This window comes from Rutidosis leptorrhynchoides, chromosome 7, assembly GCF_046630445.1.
Source record: "Rutidosis leptorrhynchoides isolate AG116_Rl617_1_P2 chromosome 7, CSIRO_AGI_Rlap_v1, whole genome shotgun sequence".
Taxonomy (NCBI): domain Eukaryota; kingdom Viridiplantae; phylum Streptophyta; class Magnoliopsida; order Asterales; family Asteraceae; genus Rutidosis; species Rutidosis leptorrhynchoides.
In genome coordinates this window covers 38,131,374-38,145,801 of record NC_092339.1, presented here as the reverse complement: position 1 = coordinate 38,145,801, position 14,428 = coordinate 38,131,374, and positions in this window count along the sequence as shown.

Below are 14,428 nucleotides of genomic sequence, written 5' to 3'. Positions count from 1 at the left end.
AACCATTAAACGAATATGATTATATATGTATATGTGTATATATATTATAACTTGAAACGTAAACAAAATATTAGATTAAATACTTTACATGATTGTATCTGTTTCAAAATGATTATCAATGGAATTAGAAGATAAAATTAAATGATTGAATTATCAGATATATTGAATTATGATTACAAGTCTCTGTTGAAAGGCCCACGTTGATTTGAGAAATCTTTCCATTTTAATAATATTCGAGAAATGGTAAAGTGATTTATAAATAAGAACAAATTGTCAATCATTGAGAACTAGACAAAGGATAGTGGAAGATTGAATATCATAAAGACTCGATTGATCTATTTAGTTTCAAACGTACAAAAAACGTTTTCAGTTTAAGAAGAACTTTATTATTAAAACGTATATAACTTTTATAAATATCTATAACCACTTTTGATAGAATGATAAAGATAACGATATTTATATTTTATTTTATTAAATAAATATAATGATTTAAATTAATATTATATATATTTATACGCGTATTATATGTACATAATTTTATACTTTTACTATACTTAAACTTTACCTTTACTTTATTTTTACTTTACTTTAACTTTAATAATTCACTTTAATAATTTATACTTTAATAATTCACTTTAATAATTCATACTTTAATAATTCACTTTAATAATTCATACTTTAATAATTCACTTTAATAATTCATACTTTAATAATTCACTTTAATAATTCAAAAATCTATTATAAATAGAATTCACTAGGTTTCATTATTTCATAGAAACTTGAAAATATTTTTCTCTAAACTCTCTCAATCGATTTACATATATATATTTACTCCGTATTATTTCAAGATATTATTAGTATACATAAAATATTACAACGGAGTGCTGTCCGAGTGATTTTGAAATTTTTTTCGAGTAGGATAGGATGAAGGAAATTATGGGTTATAGCTATGGAGGTGATTGAGTATGGTTCATGGGTATGCTCGTGAGGTCAATATAGTGTTTATCATTTCCGTTGCGTCTACGTACCTTTCCTGCAATATTGAATCTCAATATTGATACGTGAGTACTCATAATTTAACTTTTACATACTAATAGTGTATCCCTGACTAGTGCTCGAGTATTTAGGATTATGCATGCTTGTACTTTTGATATTGCCCTTAGACAGGTTAGGTTGAATCTTGAATTAGTTACACTTGCGGTTGAGATAAGGTATAAGATATGCATGTCCTTGGAAAGCTAGCGAAAAATTAAGAACTTTTCCTTTAGATATCGAATGGTTTCGATGAACGGATTAGAAGTTATAATCAATTGAATTTTCGATATTTTTATTAAAAATGATTATTATTGTCGTCGTTTTTATCGTCGTTCTAGTTTTATCTTATTATTATCATTATTATTATCTTTATCAATAAAAGGGATTTATCATTAAAAATTGTTATTTTTTTATTATCGTTAAAGTTATAATTAGTATTATTATTATCCAATTATTATTATTATTATTATTATTAGTATTATTATTACTATTATTATCATTATTAATATATATATTATTATTTAAAAATGGTTATTGTTATTGTTATTATTATTATTACTATTACTATATTATCATTAGGATAATTATTAGTATTATCGTTAGTAATGTTATAGTAACTATCATTATTAATATTAGTGTAATTAAAACAAATATTTGTAACACCTAATTATTTTGATTACTATTATTATCATTATTATGAACACGATATAAAAGACGATTAAAAGCTATTAAACGAAACAATTAGGAATAAATGAGTAAGAGTATCATGATGAAATTAAAATATTATAAGATATTGATTTAGATAAAATTATCGTTCTTATTATTTTTTATCATTACTATTATTATTAAAAGTATCGTTAGTATTAAAACTATCATTTTAACAAAAATTATCATTTTAATAGGAATGTCATTGTTACTATAAAATATCATTATTGTTATTATTTTAAATAAAATTATTATTTTTAAAGATAATATTAAAATTATCGTAAATATTAAAGTTATCATAATTAGAATTATCGTTTTATCATAATGTCATCTTAGTAATTATAAATATTGATATTTTTATAATAATAATTATTATTACAAAATAATACAACTTTTACTTACTATCATTATAGATATTATTTTATCAAATAAATATGTGATACAAACATATTTTACTACGTGTAATAACTTACTTTAATAATATCTATCATATTATCTTTATGATATTAAATGAACCCTATAAATTTTATTACTTAATATATATAAAAGTATATTTTATTATATAAATTTAATATAAAATTTTATTTATTAATAAATTATATTATTTACTCTAATAAATCTTTTAAAAATATTTAAAAATATAAAACGACGATATTTAAACTATATATTAATCATGTATAGATTTTTGGAAATTATTTTGAGTCAAATTTACTTTTGTTGACTTTTGCATATTAGTCTCGAGCATTAGGATTGTGGTACACTATGACTTGACCAAATTTGTTAGACAAATATTGACCAACACATAAATATATATAATTAATTTAGGTTCGTGAATCCGAGGCCAACCTTGCACTTGTTCAATGACGTTATATGTATTTTTACTACGAAATACAGTATGGTGAGTTTCATTTGCCTTTTTACCCTTTATATTTTTGGAACTGAGAATACATGCGCTTTTATAAATGTTAGACGAAATAGACACAAGTAATTGAAACTACATTCTATGGTTGAATTATCGAAATCGAATATGCCTCTTTTTATTAAAGTCTGGTAATCTAAGAATTAGGGAACAGACACCCTAATTGACGCGAATCCTAAAGATAGATCTATTTGGCCTAACAAACCCCATCCAAAGTAGCGGATGCTTTAGTACTTCGAAATTTATATCATGTCCGAAGGAGGATCCCGGAATGATAGGGGATATTCTTATATGTATCTAGTTAATGTCGATTACCAGGTGTTCACCATATGAATGATTTTTTTTGTCTCTATGCATGGGACGTATATTTATGAGAACTGGAAATGAAATTCTTGTGGTCTATTAAAATGATGGAAATAAATGATTATGATAAACTAATGAACTCACCAACCTTTTGGATGACACTTTAAAGCATGTTTATTCTCAGGTGTTAAAGAAATCTTCCGCTGTGCATTTGCTCATTTTAAAGATATTACTTGGAGTCTTTCATAGCATATTTCGAAGAACGTTGCATTCGAGTCATTGAGTTCATCAAAGATTATTATTAAATCAATTTATAGTTGGATAGTGGATATTATGAAATGGTATGCATGCCTGTCAATTTTCGATGTAAAGAAAGTTTGTCTTTTAAAAACGAATGCAATGTTTGTAAAATGTATCATATAGAGGTCAAATACCTCGCAATGTAATCAACTATTGTGAATCGTTTATAATGTATATGAACGGGTCCTTTCACCTAAACCCCACGGCCACCACCCCCTCCCCATACCCTCACCTTCTATAAATACCAAGATTATTCATCCCATTTCACACTTGATTTCATTTACAATTTACACACACTTACTCTCTAATTCTCTCTCTAGTCTTTCTCACTCTAAAAAGTGTAAGTTTTAAATTTTTTTTCTCTTCTTCTTCCCTTCTCATCCACGACATCATCATCATCATTTAAAGGATCAAGCTTTTAGGTTTTGGTCTTGTTACATCTTGTAGATTCAAACATGGATTTGAATCCTTCAAGAACATGGAAGATTCAAGCTTTCTTGCTTTGAATCTTCACCTATTTTGTAGATCTAAATCTTGTAGCTTTTAATCTCTTTATTTTGTTGTAAAGATTCAAACTTGTGTTTGTAATCTTCATGTAACTTGAAGATCAGCTTTATGCTTCAAGGATCTTCAAGAATAACCAAGATTCAAACTTTCTAGCTTAGAGTCTTCATTTCTTTTGTTGTATCTAGGTTTTCTAACTTCTGATCTCATTATTTTGTTATAAAGATCAAACTTGTGTTTATGATCTTCATGTAACTTGAAGATCCAAGCTTTATGCTTCAAGATCTTCAATAACACCAAAGATTCAAGCTTTCTAGCTTTGTAATCTCATAACTTGTGTGAAAAGGATCCAAGCTCTCTAGCTTAGGGTTCCATTACTTTGTTTGATCAAATTTGTGTTCATACTTGTTTGATTGATGGAAAGTTTGTAGCTTTAGTTGTAAATAGAACTTGTATTTGTGTTAAGACTAAGAATATGATGTAACCTTGGTTCATCATCCTTCTAAGACTCTTAAGTGAGTTGTATTCTTACTTGGTCTTAACATATTGTGTTTTTATGGTTGAATCTTGGTCAAAGTGATGCTAACACATCAATGAGTTGTAAACTTGAAGCTACAAGCATCAAGGATGAGAACCGTGATGAGCATCAAACACCAAGAATCTCATCGGAGCACTTGTTTGCTATTTTTAGGCTCTGATCAGACTCCTGGACTTCTGTAAAGGTGATTTTCAGATAGTTCTTTTCGAGTAGATGACTTTTCGTTTAGGCCTCGCCTTAATCCGATATACGGTTTAGGATTTATAGCCTTCCGAAAGTCACTACGCCTTTGTAAGGTTGTGCTAAATTTCTGACTTACTCGCACTTAAACCGTCACCACGGTCAAACGAAGACGAGTTAGGTTCTGAAAATTGGTCAGCGGTTAGAGGACTCACATACGGAGCCAAGGACACTGACTACACGTCTTTTCGACTTGTATAGAGGTCGTAACAGCTGTCCAAAGTCAGCCTTTTATTTCGATCACTATTTTTGTTAAACTTACCTTAGTTTTGATGAATGATGATGATGTTGATGATGACAATTAAACTTAATTTATTCACTTTTAAACCTTTTGGGACAACATACTGACCTAGTGACCTTTGAATTAGGTTGACGACCTTTCGGACCGACTTACTACCTGCATACTTTTCGTATCAACTCTTACTGCTTATTCACTGTGAGTTATAGTATCCCTTTACTACTTTTACTATTTTTGGGACTGAGAATACATGCGAGTTTTACGTTTTACATACTAGACACGAGTACTTAAACTTTATATGTGTGGGTTACAAAATAGCACAAAGATTCCCCTTAGCTCGATAACGTTTAATCATTCGTTTCCTAACCGTGAACGCGAATCTTTGATATGGATCCATAGGGTTTGACAACCCCACTCGAGCTAGTCGCGCTAGCAGACAACGGGTGTTTAATACTTTGAGGATAAACGCACTCGCCAGGTGCACTTTTAGGAGGTGATATACATACGTTAAGTCTAGTTACCGGGTGCCCACGGTTAAGCATATACTTTTCATACTGATTTAAACTGCTGATTGAAGCACTGAAATCTCGTGGTCTACATTACTTTACTGATTACAAACTATAGCTCACCAACATTCGTGTTGACTTTTAAGCGTGTATTTCTCAGGTGCTTAGATGATGTTGCTTCCGCTGTTAGAATTTGTAGTGACCCGAACTTTTCCATGTTTATATATATTAAATGAAATTGTTATTTACATGATTAAGTGTTTCCAACGTATTAAGCAATCAAACTTGTTAAGACTTGATTAATTGAAATAGGTTTTATATAGACAATTGACCACCCAAGTTGACCGGTGATTCACGAACGTTAAAACTTGTAAAAACTATATGATGTCATATATATGGATATATATATAGTTAACATGGTATTATGATAAGTAAACATATCATTAAGTATATTAATAATGAACTACATATGTAAAAACAAGACTACTAACTTAAGGATTTCGAAACGAGGCATATATGTCACGATTATCGTTGTAACAACATTTAACTCTATATATATCATACTAAGATATATTAATATATCATAATATCATGATAATGTAATAATTTAACATCTCTTTAGATATAATAAACAATGGGTTAACAATATTTAACAAGATCGTTAACCTAAAGGTTTCAAAACAACATTTACATGTAACGACTAACGATGACTTAACGACTCAGTTAAAATATATATACATGTAGTGTTTTAATATGTATTCATACACTTTTGAAAGACTTCAAGACACTTATCAAAATACTTCTACTTAACAAAAATGCTTACAATTACATCCTCGTTCAGTTTCATCAACAATTCTACTCGTATGCACCCGTATTCGTACTCGTACAATACACAGCTTTTATATGTATGTAATATTGGTATATACACTCCAATGATCAGCTCTTAGCAGCCTATGTGAGTCACCTAACACATGTGGGAACCATCATTTGGCAACTAGCATGAAATATCTCATAAAATTACAAAAATATGAGTAATCATTCATGACTTATTTACATGTAAACAAAATTACACATCCTTTATATCTAATCCATATACCAACGACCAAAAACACCTACAAACACTTTCATTATTCAATTTTCTTCATCTAATTGATCTCTCTCAAGTTCTATCTTCAAGTTCTAAGTGTTCTTCATAAATTCTATAAGTTCTAGTTTCATAAAATCAAAAATACTTCCAAGTTTGCTAGCTTACTTCCAATCTTGTAAGGTGATCATCCAACCTCAAGAAATCTTTCTTATTTACAGTAAGATATCTTTCTAATACAAGGTAATACTCATATTCAAACTTTGATTCAATTTCTATAACTATAACAATCGTATTTCGAGTGGAAATCTTACTTGAACTTGTTTTCGTGTCATGATTCTGCTTCAAGAACTTTCAAGCCATCCAAGAATCCTTTAAAGCTAGATCTATTTTTCTCATTTTCAGTAGGTTTATCCACAAAACCTGAGGTAGTAATTATGTTCATAACATCATTCGATTTATATATATAAAACTACCTTATTCGAAGGTTTAAACTTGAAATCACTAGAACATAGTTTAGTTAATTCTAAACTTGTTCGCAAACAAAAGTTAATCCTTCTAACTTGACTTTTAAAATCAACTAAACACATGTTCTATATCTATATGATATGCTAACTTAATGATTTAAAACCGAAAAACACGAAAAACACCGTAAAACCGGATATACGTCGTCATAGTAACACCGCGGGCTGTTTTGGGTTAGTTAATTAAAAACTATGATAAACTTTGATTTAAAAGTTGTTCTTCTAGGAAAATGATTTTTCTTATGAACATGAAACTATATCCAAAAATCATGGTTAAACTCAAAGTGAAAGTATGTTTTTCAAAATGGTCATCAAGACGTCGTTCTTTCGACTGAAATGACTACCTCTTACAAAAATGACTTGTAACTTATATTTACGACGATAAACCTATACTTTTTCTATTTAGATTCATAAAATAGAGTTCAATATGAAACCATAGCAATTTGATTCACTCAAAACGGATTTAAAACGAAGAAGTTATGGGTAAAACAAGATTGGATATTTTTTTTATTGTTGTAGCTACGGGAAATATTGTAACAATTCTATACAAATCATATCCTAGCTAACTTATATTGTATTATACATGTATTCTAATATATTATGTAATCTTGGGATACCATAGACACGTATGCAAATGTTTTGACATATCATATCGACCATGTATATATATTATTTGGAACAACCATAGACACTCTATATGCAGTAATTTGGAGTTAGCTATACAGGGTTGAGGTTGATTCCAAAAATATATATACTTTGAGTTGTGATCTAGCCTGAGACGTGTATACACTGGGTCGTGGATTGATTCAAGATAATATATATCGATTTATTTCTGTACATCTAACTGTGGACAACTAGTTGTAGGTTACTAACGAGGACAGCTGACTTAATAAATTTAAAATAGTAAAACGTATTAAAAATGTTGTAAATATATTTTGAACATACTTTGATATATGTACATATTTGTTATAGGTTCATGAATCGACCAGTGGCCAAGTCTTACTTCCCGACGAAGTAAAAATCTGTGAAAGTGAGTTATAGTCCCACTTTTAAAAATCTAATATTTTGGGATGAGAATACATGCAGTTTTATAAATGTTTTACGAAATAGATACAAGTAATTGAAACTACATTATATGGGTGAATGATCGAAGCCGAATATGCCCCTTTTGCTTGGTAACCTAAGAATTAGTAAACCGATCTACTAATTGACGCGAATCCTAAAGATATATCTATTGGGCCTAACGAACCCCATCCAAAGTACCGGATGCTTTAGTACTTCGAATTCGTTTATATCATGTCCGAAGAATTTCCCGGAATGATAGGGGATATTCTTATATGCATCTTGTTAATGTCGGTTACCAGGTGTTCACCATATGAATGAATTTTATCTCTATGTATGGGATGTATATTGAAATATGAAATCTTGTGGTCTATTATTATGATTTGATAATATATAGGTTAAACCTATAACTCACCAACATTTTTGTTGACGTTTTAAGCATGTTTATTCTCAGGTGATTATTAAGAACTTCTGCTGTTGCATACTAAAATAAGGACAAGATTTGGAGTCCATGCTTGTATGATATTATGTAAAAAACTGCATTCAAGAAACTTATTTTTGATGTAATATATTCTTATTGTAAACCATTATGTAATGGTCGTGTGTAAACGGTATATTTTAGATTATCATTATTTGATAATCTACGTAATGCTTTTTAAACTTTTATCGATAAAATAAAGGTTATGGTTGTTTTAAAAATGAATGCAGTCTTTGAAAAACGTCTCATATAGAGGTCAAAACCTCGCGACGAAATCAATTAATATGGAACGTTTATAATCAATATGAACGGGACATTTCAGAATTGCTGTCTTGGTGTTATAGACTTGCTGTTATGGACCTGCTATGTTAGATTTCCGCTGCATTACTTAGAGATGTCTCAATCATGGAACTTTTATTTTGCATTCGTAACTTATGTTATTTTCAAACAATGACTTTGTAACGACCTTTGCGTCATGTTATCTTTTGTAAAACGCTATCTTTTTATGAATGCAAAACTGGTTTTCAAACAGCATATAGTGTTTGACCTTGTAATGATCATGTTGTTAATAAACCGTACACGATGGTTTTGTACGGGACATCACAATTTGTCAACGACGAATGAGCTTTGGGATAAACTGGAGTAGTTGTACCAGGGCAATGGCATCTCAAATAGGTTATGTCTTAAGGAAAATATCCATACTCTGCGTATGGATGGAGGTTCAAAGATTTCATATCATCTGAGCATTCTTAATGGCATCGTTTTTGATCTCGAGGCTTTTGTAGTTATAGTGGATGATGAAGATAAAGCGTTCAGACTTATATTATCTTTGTCACCATCTTATGAACACATGAAACCTATTTTGATGTATAGGAAATAAATATTGTAGTTTGAAGACGTTACTAGCAAGCTCTTGTCTGTAAAGAAAATGCTCGGAGGTAACGGGGTTTCATTATCAGAAGGTGCGGTATTATGGTGTTCGGATATACGGAAGAAATACTCCAGGAAGAATCTGGTATGCTGGGGGTGCGGAGGGCCTGGGCATGTAAGGGTTAATTGTACAAATGGAGATAATCCGGAAAATGGCTCCTACCGTAGCAGTTGTTATAGAGAATGACGAATTCATATAAATTCATATCATCCTTATGGTGTACCCGCGCCATCATGGAAAGGCATATTCGTTAGCGGTTCCATAATTGCACATGGGCACTGGTATGGCGTTGGTACATGTTGTGTGGTGGAAATTAATGTTAAAGCTGACAGAACTTCCGGGGAAAGCCAAAAATAGGATATTGCACCATAAAAGTTCAGCCGGATACTCAACATGTGCCGAGATGAAATTCTTAGAATGTGATAATCTAAACGTGATACTCTTTATGATGGAGTATGATAATTTTTTTTAAAAAGAAGTATCATTGTTTGTGATGATAATGATTGTCATTTCGACGATGTTCGATGAGGGTGCAAGTTTTATCTCTTGGGAGATAATGTCAACGGCATGAAGATGATGATCTTGAAGTTATCGTCGATAAAGCATCTATATCGGTGATTACGATTTAGGGAATTTTAATTAAGGAAGAAATTGTTAGTTGTTAATTCATATTCTTAAGTTGTGTACTTGAGGACTAAGTTGGACTTGAGGACCAAGTTGTATTGGAGACCGTGTTAACCAAGTCAAACTTAGACCACTCTCAATCACGACGTGCTTCTTTAAAAAGACTGAGTGCCACATTAGCACTACCTCAACACTTCTTTATAAAGACTGAAAAAGACTCGGTACTACCAACCATAACAAACTTCTTACAAAATATTGGGACCCACTCATCAATTGTTTATTAAAAATATTCAACTTTATAATTGTTGGATAGATAAAAGAAACTAAATCAGGTTCTAAATAAATATTATAGGTCCCCTCAACTCACTTGACATCGTCTTCCTCCATTTGTAAAAGGACGAGTTTGACTTATGTCTAGAAAAAGAACTAGAAAGAGTAGTGCATACCTACAATGTCTTTTTTTATTTGATAAATGACACTCAAATGACGTGATCATTAGTAGCGGTCTTACAGAACAATGTGAGCTTGGTAGTCAAGTTAAAGATCAAGTTGAAATTGGTTACAAGGCCAAGTCTTTTATTACAACTAGCACGAATAATACACTTTAAGACTTAGTGTGAGTTAACTTCTTAGTAAAAGTGTATTCTGTTTATTTAGATAGTGGATTATCGGGTCTATGTCATTGTACAAACGTGATATAGTGTATTAATTTTTTGAAGGCTCGTGATTTTTCTTCCGTTTTGAAATTTCCACGTTAAATATTGTGTTATAGATTGTTCTTATTTTTTTTACTATTTATCATTGAGCTTGGTGGGAAAAAATTAATTGAGGCCATATTTCTCAACAAACAGAATATGATGAGAGATGCTAAGAATGTAGAATTCTAACTCATGTACATCGTACCTAAATATTTCTCAATTTAAACAAGTGACCATGAAGATGATCGTATATAAATAATTATCATGCCAGTACTTTTATATGGCGCGATGCAGCTAATTTTTTTTGGTGTTACGAAGCGACTCAAACCAATTGATATTGTATTGCATCTACTAATAATATGATAAAAAAAATAAAACAACTTTACATCGACATCTATTGTAGCTTGGTTCGAGTCGGTGGGTCCGGTAATGGATTGAGCATTTCTTAATGTAATTGGTGTTATTGAAGTTATGATGTAGTTCAGCGGTTAGTGTCCTACCTCCTTTAGGGGAGGTCAGGAGTTTGACCCTCGTTGACTACATATTAACCTACAATTTCATCTCTGCCATGAAGTTTCACCAATGACAATTTTCCGACATCGCGTTGGGGGTAAAGGGGAGAGGAGTTTTACCGTCCATGCGCCGTATGGGATTGGTGCGGGTTTTTTCCTGGACACGCAGTTAGGGGGCGGGTATAACTGTATAGGAGATGGACGCGTGGGTGGTTAAGTTCTCCTGGGTGATCCCAACGGCTGTCCATAAAAAAAATGTACTGATGTTATTTGGTTTGGTCATGTTGAACACAAATTTCATTCTTAAGAGCTATTGAATCCAAAAAATGCAGAAATCCCACTTGATTAATTTTGCATCAAAATATTATTTGGTTAAGATATCATTATCAGTAGGTAAAAGGCGTCTTTGATTCAATTTGTGATTTATTTTAATCATAAAAATAAAAGATAAATGTTGATTGTTGAATAAGATTATTTTATTGGTAATTATTTTGTATTTATATAATCCGCAGGAGAAATGGGAAATGGAACTCCTAACCCCACTACTTGTTCAACGTGACTATTTGAACTCTAAAATCATTAGTTATTGACTTTTTTACTCGGTTGATATCTCTGTTATACCCAAAATCACTAACAGCGTCCATTGGTTTTTAATTCGGCCTTTAAAATTCTTTGTTTTTCCTAATTTGGCAATCCGCATTCCCCCGTCTAAATTTCGTTAAAAAATTCCGTTAACCCTTGACATGTGCGTTGCATGTGAGGGTAAAATAGTCTTTTTCTCCTTTCTTCACTAAAAACGAGGGACCACTGGTGCAATTATGATTTATATATTTTTAATTTATAAATTTATAAACGTAAAAATCTATAAATAATATTGTGTAAAAACAAGAACAACTTCTTCCTCAACTAATGAAATGATTAAACCTCAAACTAATACAGTTCTTATTTAACAAAACCCTTGAATCCAGTTGCCTACATGTAAACCCAAAATCATATTTAAATGCAAATTCAAACCCCGAATGTCATTTTCATTTTCGAAAATTCGTGTTTAATTCATGTTCATGCTATGTACAGATGTATCACTTTAATGGAGCTCAAAATGAAAATTCAACAATTGATGATTATCAATACAAATTGATTACAAAATCATGATTCCTATTATAAAACCAAACTTCGATCATGATGAAATCAGATTAACAACATCAGATTCGAAGTGAATTTATTTGAGTTCTTCATAAACCTAAAAGCCAAAATGTTTTGGCCTCCGGTTCGATCCAGAAGTTTTATTCAAAAAGTAAAAATGCATAGTTGTTTAGAATCATATCTTGAAACTATCTGCAAAATTTGAGGATCTAATTCAAAGGACCGAGTCCGATTTCGAAGTCAAAGTTCGGAGTCAAAAGTCAACTTATTTTTCTACGACTGAATTCAAGAGATCTGTGTTGTTTCTCGTTAATCTGATGATTTTCGAGTATTATGTGCATGATTATTAATGATTTTCGTGAAGGAATCGAGGTGCGAAAGTGTCCAAAATTTTAAAGTCAATTTTTCATCTTCATGTTCATCATCGCTCCTGTTCTTCGTCCGAATTCAGATTTTGCTAATGTTTTGGATCTTGAATCTTCCCAAATGTGCTAATCGCTGGTCCTGGAGTGTATTTCAATTGGTTTCCGGTTTCAGATCATATGAATTTGAAGCTTTGATTTTCGGACACCATGATATCGATAAAGAACACAAGAACAATTTTGGACAATTATTTGTGCTGATTGATTCGTCCAAATTTACAGAAGCAATCAATGAGTATAAATTTGTTTATAAGTTTGTTGTTGATTATGATTTGTTGTTGACGATCTTAGCCGCGTAAATACAGAAATACAGTACACATAATTTTTTTTGTTGAAGAGATGTTCATGTTTTAATGATGATGACGAAGAAGTTTAAATAATAAAAACAAATATAATTTTGCAAGCTGCTTACATATAAATCTTTATCTTTATATAAATAAATTTATAAATTAAAAAATAAATAAATCATAATTGCGTCGGTGGTCCCTCGTTTTAGTAAAGAAAGGAGAAAAAGACTATTTTACCCTCACATGCAACGCACATGTCAAGGGTTAACAGACTTTTTAACGAAGTTTAGACGGAGGGATGCGGATTGCCAAATTAGGAAAAACAAAGGATTCTGAAAGTCAAATTAGAAACCAAGGGACACTGTTAGCGATTTTGGGTATAATAGGACCAACGGAGCAAAAAAGTCTTAGTTATTATGGACTTATGGTAGAGTAAAAGTTACAATCGCGTGTAATTGAAGGAAATACGTTATGATGACGTGGTAAGGTTGTGAGAAAAGAGGATTGTTAAAGAGAAAATTATGAAACTATTTTTTATCTTAGCATCCTTTAACTGATTTTTTTTTTCATTTCAGCGTTATATCAATATCAAAAAAACTTTAACATTTATTTAATTAAACTCTTCGTGTCATACAATAAGAGGATGTTTGGGATCAAGTGTTTTTATTATTATTGTGGTTTGAAAATGCAAATAATTTTTTATTGTGTTTGAATATAAAATTTAATATGTAAGTAACTAGAGAGGAGAGGGGGGGGGGGGGGGGGTGGATAGTTACTTGATACGTTTTTAACACTTTTTCGATTGATCACCAAATTCGATTTCACTTTGATCAACCAACTCAACTCAAACTTGATGTGTGTAGTGTATATGTTCGAAATGATAAATGAAGTAATGTAAAGAACATAGACACAAGGATTTATAGTGGTTCGGGTGGATGTTAACTAATCCACCTTAATCCACTCCTCGATTACACTAATCGGGATTTGTTGCTTCACTAAGCACTTTTCTCCAAACCCGGTGGAGATCCGATTTACAAGTCTTAAACTTCTTTGGTAGACAACAAACCTAATCTTTCTATCCCTTTGAAAGATCAACTCCAACCTAGATCAACTTGTCTTCACCTTGGACAAGTATTAATCTCCAAATAAGATTAATCAACTTCCTAAGTCCCTTTAAGGAAGTAGATCACTAAGCTAGCATATGCTTCTACTAATTGAAGTTACAAGACTTATACACTTTGCATTGATGATTCTAAGACAATACTAGGATATACATTACATTAAGTAAACTCACAAGATAAATGATTTTGATTAGTAAGTTTACAACAACCCAATTCTATATCTATGAGATCATAGAATCTTCTCTTGCTTGATC